Source organism: Carya illinoinensis, chromosome 13 (genome assembly GCF_018687715.1).
Source record: "Carya illinoinensis cultivar Pawnee chromosome 13, C.illinoinensisPawnee_v1, whole genome shotgun sequence".
Lineage (NCBI taxonomy): Eukaryota > Viridiplantae > Streptophyta > Magnoliopsida > Fagales > Juglandaceae > Carya > Carya illinoinensis.
In genome coordinates, this window is record NC_056764.1 from 13,169,978 (window position 1) to 13,177,333 (window position 7,356).

A 7,356-nucleotide genomic window follows, 5' to 3' on the forward strand; every position below is an offset into this window, starting at 1 on the left:
TCTTTTTTAAGCATAGAACACGTACACATATCATTTCACAACTCACTTAGGGTATGAATTGAAACTAGCACCAGAAAATCTTACCAATCTTACCATCCCCACATTTTGCATAGAGGTTTATATAAGAAAGTTAGAAACTGAAAATGGCATGACAGATGATGGGAGTGTTTGATTAAATAGAATCCACAAGTAAAACTTTTTGGTATCTTAGTTGTGTGTTTGATTACTAAATATAAATTATTTAATTAAAATAACTTAAGTTTTTATAATTTTTGTAAAGTTTATAACATTTAATATTTTTGTAAAGTTTATAACATTTATAGCATGCATGCATGCAAGTTCATTTATTGATTTTTATTATTATTTATTTTTCATAAAATGGTGACAAAAAGTATGCTCTCCAATCTCCATACATTGATTGATTATTTTTATAGATGAACCAAATTCAAGAAATGAATCCACAAGACTCTACTACAGATGATGTAGAGTCAATAATGTATAACCAAGTGTTGGAGGCATTCCTCCACTCGCACCCAATGTAAGTAGTGGTATTAAACTGAGTGTCAGTGGTAGACCTAGGTCAATGGTTTGGGATCGCTTTACAAGAATACCAAACGGTGATCCAAGTAAACCTAGGGCTAAATATAATTATTATATTGCTTCGTATACATGTGATACGAAGACCAATGGTACAAAGTCTATGAAGTATCACATTGAGAAACAATATAAAAAATGTCCTTTTAATAGAACGGATAAGTCTCAAACTACTCTAATTTGGAAGGTGGATGGAGGAAGTGGTAGTGGGGAACTCGTGTCCATAGCTTTTAGTGTTGAGGCTTGCAGACAAATCTTAGTAGAGATGATCATTCTTGATGAGTTACCTTTTAGGTTTGTTGAAGGAGAGGGTTTCAAGAAGTTTATGCTTACTGTTTGCCCTAAGTGAGTAACGATTCCATCCCGTATTACGATTGCGAATGATTGCTTTAGTGTGTATACAAGGGAAAAAAATAAGTTGAGAAGTGCTCTTCAAGGGCAACAAATTTTCCTCACTATGGATACATGGACATCTGTGCAAAATCTCAATTATATGTGTCTGACTACACACTTTATTGATGATTGGAATCTACACAAGAGGATTCTTTCTTTTTGTTTGGTTGAGAATCACAAGGGGGATACACTTGGTAAGGCCATTGAGATGTGTTTGCATGACTGGGGACGGCCAAAATATCTTGCTATCACACTTGATAATACAAGTTCTAATAATGGTGCAGTTTCTTATTTGAAGAAAAAAATCAAGTATAGGAAGGACACTATTTTGGAACATGGATTCTTGCATGTTCGATGTTGTGCCCACATCTTAAACTTAGTCATTCGTGAGGGGTTGAAGAAATTTGATGAGTCTATTGCGAAGGTGAGAGGTGTTGTAAAATATGTGAAGTCCTCACCTCAAAGGTGGAGTATGTTTAAAAAATATGTATAGTTGGAAGAAATTACGTGCAAAAGTGGCATTTGCTTAGATGTACCGACTAGGTGGAACTCCACCTATCTTATGTTAGAGAGAGCTTCAAAATTTTGAAAAACTTTTGAACGGTTGGAAGAAGAAGATTCGGCTTTCCTTACTAGTATTGGAGACGATGATGATGATGAGGAGGATGATGTGGAGCATGTAGTGAGTAGGAGAACGTGAAAAAAGTTGGGGCCTCTTAATAATATCGATTGGGAAAAGGCAAGGTTGTTTTTAAAGTTTCTTAAACTATTTCTTGATGCAACTTTACACTTTTCGGGGGGTCTGTATGCAACTTGCAATTCCTGCTTTTTGGAGTTAGCTACAATATCCAATGCAATTGATTTGGAGTGTCAAAATCAAAACCCTATGGTGGGATCAATGGCCACAAATATAAAAAGAAAATTTAATAAATATTGGGGCAACTTGGATAATATGAATATGTTGTTGTTTGTTGGGATTCTTCTTGATCCTTGGTACAAGATGCGATATCTTAACTTTGAATTGGAAGGGATGTATGCCCATGATCCTATAAAAGCAGTTGATTTGAGTTTTTCAGTGAAGAATACATTAACTCGCACGTATGAGGCATACCTTGCAAATGAAAAAGTGAGCAATTTTTTACAACAACAACAGCAGCCTAGAAGTTTATTACATGAAGATGTAAATCTTACATGTGAAGATGATGCAAGTATAGATGTGGACGTTCGTGCACATAGAATGGCCATATTTAAGCAACGGTTGCAGTCGGAGGACTCTCTTGAAAACAAGTCAGAGGTTGATAGAAACCTAGATGAAAAGTGTGAGACAGACAATGCAAGTTTTGACATTTTAGTTTGGTGGAAGGTTAATTCACTTAGATATCATGTTCTTTCAAAAATTACACGCGATGTACTTGCAATACCAGTCTCTACAGTTGCCTTTTAATCTTGCTTTAACATGACGGGTCGTGTTCTTGATCTTTTCCGAAGTAGTTTATTTCTGATGATGGTTGAGGGCCTCATTTGTGCACAAAATTGGCTTCATTCTTCTTCTACTCCAATCGGCCTTAGGATTATAATGAATGATGTGTAGGATTTTGAGAGGCAGTTGGATATGGATATGTTTATTATTTACTTCATTTTATAACTTTTATGATCTATACATGTAGTGTAAGTTTATATAAATTGTTTCTTTTTCCTTTATTGTATAGTACTTGCTTAGGAGGGTGAAAATTCTATGGAGGCGTCAAATACAATGTCTACATCTAATTCAAATTCATGAGGTGAGAATTTGAATTATTTTCCTTAAAATTTCAGATTATTTTGTTGAATTGTGACTTGTCTAATTTAGTTTTACTTTTGTATTGTCTCTCATTGAACTTTTGTGTCCTATTTGATAGCATTTTGTTTGGTGACAAAAGCTTTGACTTAAAATTAGATAAAATATTAGTGAAATTTTACTGTTGGACTGAAATATATAGATTGGGCCAATGGCCCACATGGTACAGAATTGGACCAACGGACTGACCGAGCCAATGGCCCACATATTGCAGTTTCCCAATAGGACTATACGTAGCATTTCTCATCTTTTTAAGTCTACACGCAAGACCTATAAAAGAAAATTATACTCTGACATATTATTAATTATTTTAATAGAAATGATAGTTGTAATCATAAGTATATAAGTGCCGCATAATCAATTTGAAAGAAGTAAATAAATACAGGATAAAAAAATTTAATAATGAACTCTACTATTTTTTAAAACGAATACGTGACACTTACACACTCTACGATTGTATTTAATATTATTCTTATTTTAATTTCAAACTAAATATGCTCAATATTTTCGAGCAGTTTACGAACTCTTTAGTTCGAGCTCATGACGTACATCATTGTGCAACTTGCTTTTGTAGCAAATATGTGTAAACGGAACATTTTAGATAAGAAGGGTCCACTTCTTTTTTGGTTGGAGTCCCCCTTATTTTGTTTTTTATTTTTTAATAATCCGCAAGTTATCAATTAATTATTATTCAAGAAGGAGGATGAAGTGGAAATATGTGCGTGAGCAATTATACCGAAGAATTTCTGAAACTAATAGTCTATTAGACATGCTTGGATCCTTATAGGACAAGCTAGGTAGATATAAGGTTTCATTTGGCCACTAAGATAAGATATAAAATTCTTGTCCCAGTTTCTCATCTCAGATAAGACCATATTATAAAATGGTCATTTCAACTCAAGTTACTAATTTTTTGTCTTTAAACTATAGCTTGATGGGAAGCTAACGGACAGGAACACTAGTGAAATAACCCTGAGACTGCCCTTTCATTTTCCTCAACAAAAAATGGTTTTATCCCCAAGTCACACCAAATTCCTCAGCAAAAAATGGTCACAACGCACCCCTTGGCAGTTTCCAAGCTATACGCATACAGAGGTTGAAGGTGACAAAACCGAGCCCACGATTTTAGTTAAATTATGTAGTGATGTTGATCGAGGTCTTTGCTTTTTACAAAATCCTTTCTCCATCTCGCAAGAACTCACAACGATTCCCCCTAAATCTAGAGGCCGTGCGAATATTTGCATGGAGAGGCAGAGTTCCAGACCCCTTCTCCTTGAGCTTGAGCGGAATATCAAATAAAGGTTGTTTCGCTTAGCCTTGAGGGTGAGTGATTTGACCTCTGTGCACACAGTAGCGTTGCGTGGAGTCTCTATATGATTTGGGACGGATTTCGGTTGTTGTAAAATCTGAAATGGTGTATAAAAGCCATTACTCCTGACTGAGGGGAAAAACTGCCATGAACTCCATCAAGCGAGACACTGGTTCTTACAAATTCGCTCGTCATCGCCGTCAGATCTGGACCACCACAGGTCCTAGGACTCAGTCCTACCAGGTAACCTTCTTGGCCCCTATTACTTGATCTCCATTTATGATTTTTGCTCAAATTTGGTTGGCTTAATATTTTATTATTCCACATATAATTTTCAAAATGACATCATGCCTTTCTTGAATCTCCTCTTGTTTCTTCTCTCTCTCTCTCTCACAATTATGTTGATCTCTGTCATAACAAAATGATTAAGCTGATTAAGCTTAACAAAGGCATCAGTTAAGCCCAAGGCGATATATGTGTTTGTGTGATATGGTTAGAAAGTGGTATTGCTAAATATATCTAGTGTGTACACGTGTATAAATTAATTATGTGAATTTTAAACTGGACTTATAGTTTGATACTGAGAATATGAAATGAGCCTCTGATCTCCCAGTATCTGTAGTTCTCTATGAACTTTGTCCAAACTTGGTAACTTAAAAACCCTCTCCACTACCACTAGACCCTGTTTCATAGTTCAAACTAACAACAAAAACCACACCTTGAACTTATTAACAAGCCTATAGGATGGTCATAAAAAGTACATGATATTTTAAAATATGAAAGAAAGAAAAGAATAGAAAATAGTCTTAAAACTACAAGATGCCACAAAAATATAGAATTATGTGATAATTGATCTGGATTCAAATGTTAACATAGGAAATGAAACTCGAGGCATGTTTGATTGTATATAAAAAACATTATTAAAAACTTTTTTAAGAGGAAAAACAGTTTCTGAAAGCACATGTGTGCCGCATTTTGGAAAAAATTTTGCTTCCTTTCCCTTTCTTTTCTTTCTTGTTGATGAATTTAGAAATAGGAACCAAGCAGGCCCTAGCATACTTTTGGTGGCTCCAACAATTGCGTCCTTAGCTTGGCTATCTTCGCTTTGAGCTGACCAAGATGAGAGTCAGCATATTGAATTGAACAAAATACATTTTACCCACTAAGTAAAAAAATATTGCTAAGAAACTCAATAAGGGTATGCATATTTAAAGAAAAAATTATATCAAAGACTCTAATTTGGACAATAGTAATAAAAAAAAAATGAAATTGGGAAAGACAAACTACATAGCATTCAATTAACATTCAAAGCAGATAAAAATCTCAGAATCACTAGTCCCTAACATTCAATTAATAGTACCCGTTGCCTTGTTTTTTCGGTCTGAGCCATCTCAGCTTTGATTTCAATAACCAACCAAAAATTATAGTAGCACTTTCAATAACCAGTCAAGTAGAAGTTCACACAGTGTGTCACACTCCAATATGTCTACAGTGTTGGAATGAAGTTATTGTGGGCTTTGGGTGGTCTGTTGGTTGTATTGGCTTGTGGCCATTTATTTTACTTTCATGAGTCTTGAGTCAGGCCATGGATCATTTACTGTGGTTAGCCTTGATTGAACTGTCTTTATTTTTACAATCTTTTTAAGTTGACTAATTAGGACCCATTAGTTAGCAGATGTCAGTATTTGTTGTGGTTTAGAACGCAATAGTAAGGTATCTAGAAAACTAATAGAACTCTTATTTTCATGTTTATTTTCAATTCGTTCTGATTAGAAGACGGAACGAATTCTGCTCGGTAAAACTTGGTTAAGCGCATCACACGTCGGTATAATAAAACATTATCCTTTTTGTTCACTTGTCTTTTCTCTCCTTTTCTATATGGGCAATGACTACAATTTTTATATAAACTATATGTTCTGCAATTGGTCACTTTGTTAACTTGTCATGTTTTCGTAAAGCAAATGGTTCCAGCGTACTAATGACCAAAAATAAATACATAAATTTAATAAACAGAAATTGAAAATTTTCCTCCTTAGAAAACTCTTTATTTCATATGACATGGATTTGGTGTTTCGAGGAGGAAGCATCCTTTTCAAGTCTGGCTCTTTGATCTTTCAAAGTGAAAATTTTTCTAAAACCAGAATTTTTGCTAGAAGGAACAAAATATGAGAAGAGAACAGAAGTCAGTTGAATTCATAAGTACAAAACAAAGTGCATATTGAAGTTTGAACTCAAGAACAATACATAGCTCAGAAAAATATGAATCAAACAACATAATGAGACACAAACTTATAATGAAAATAAGTAAGGAGAGAGAAAGAGAGAGAGAGAGAGAGAGAGAGAGAGAGAGAGAGAGAGAGAGAGAGAGAGAGAGAGAGAGAGAGAGACCCTGGCGGCAAAGCAGAGAAAAAAGTAAAGCAGTGGATGTTGGATTTGGATAAAGTAGAAGGGGAGGGGAGGGCCTCAAGAAGGAAACTACTGAGTAAGTTTCCAACTCCTAAAGTAGTCATGGCATAGGATGTCCCCAGACTTCATACCTTCATATGGTCCCCATGACAACTCCTAGAGAGTAGTCATGGCATACAAACCATTTTGAAAAATATTGTTGGTTTCAGTTTTAGGACCCATATATAATATCCTCAGAAGTTGTAGTAGTAGTAGGAAATCAGTACTAATCTTTAAATAAGGGAACAAGATTGTTTTTAAAAAAAATTACAATAGTATAGTCCATTCAATTTTATTCTCTGAAACATAATTTCCAGGGTCAATGCATTATGTACAAAGAGTCATTCTTTCAAAATAAATAGACATTCATTTGCTGACAAAAGGTAAATATATTATTAAACAAAGCTTGATAGAACTGCCAGGACATTGCTTGTCGTTGATAGTTATAAGATTTACATGATCTACACATGTAAATACTCCAGAATATTTTAGCATATGTTCACTCTTGAAAGTTAGCTAAACATAAATGAAATGTTTCAAAGATCACCACCTTCCCAAGTCCAAATTAATCCAAAAACATATAAAACATATGCAGAGAAGTTAACAAATAATTGTGTTTGTTGTCAATAGGGAGGGCATGGAAAAAGTGCATCATTTAAGGCTGGAACTTGGAAGCCTTTCATATAGGCATATAAAGATAAATTTTATTCATGTTAGTCAGGAACAACTACCAACGTATTTCTGTTTTTAATGCCCAAATTGATTTTTCCAAATTTAT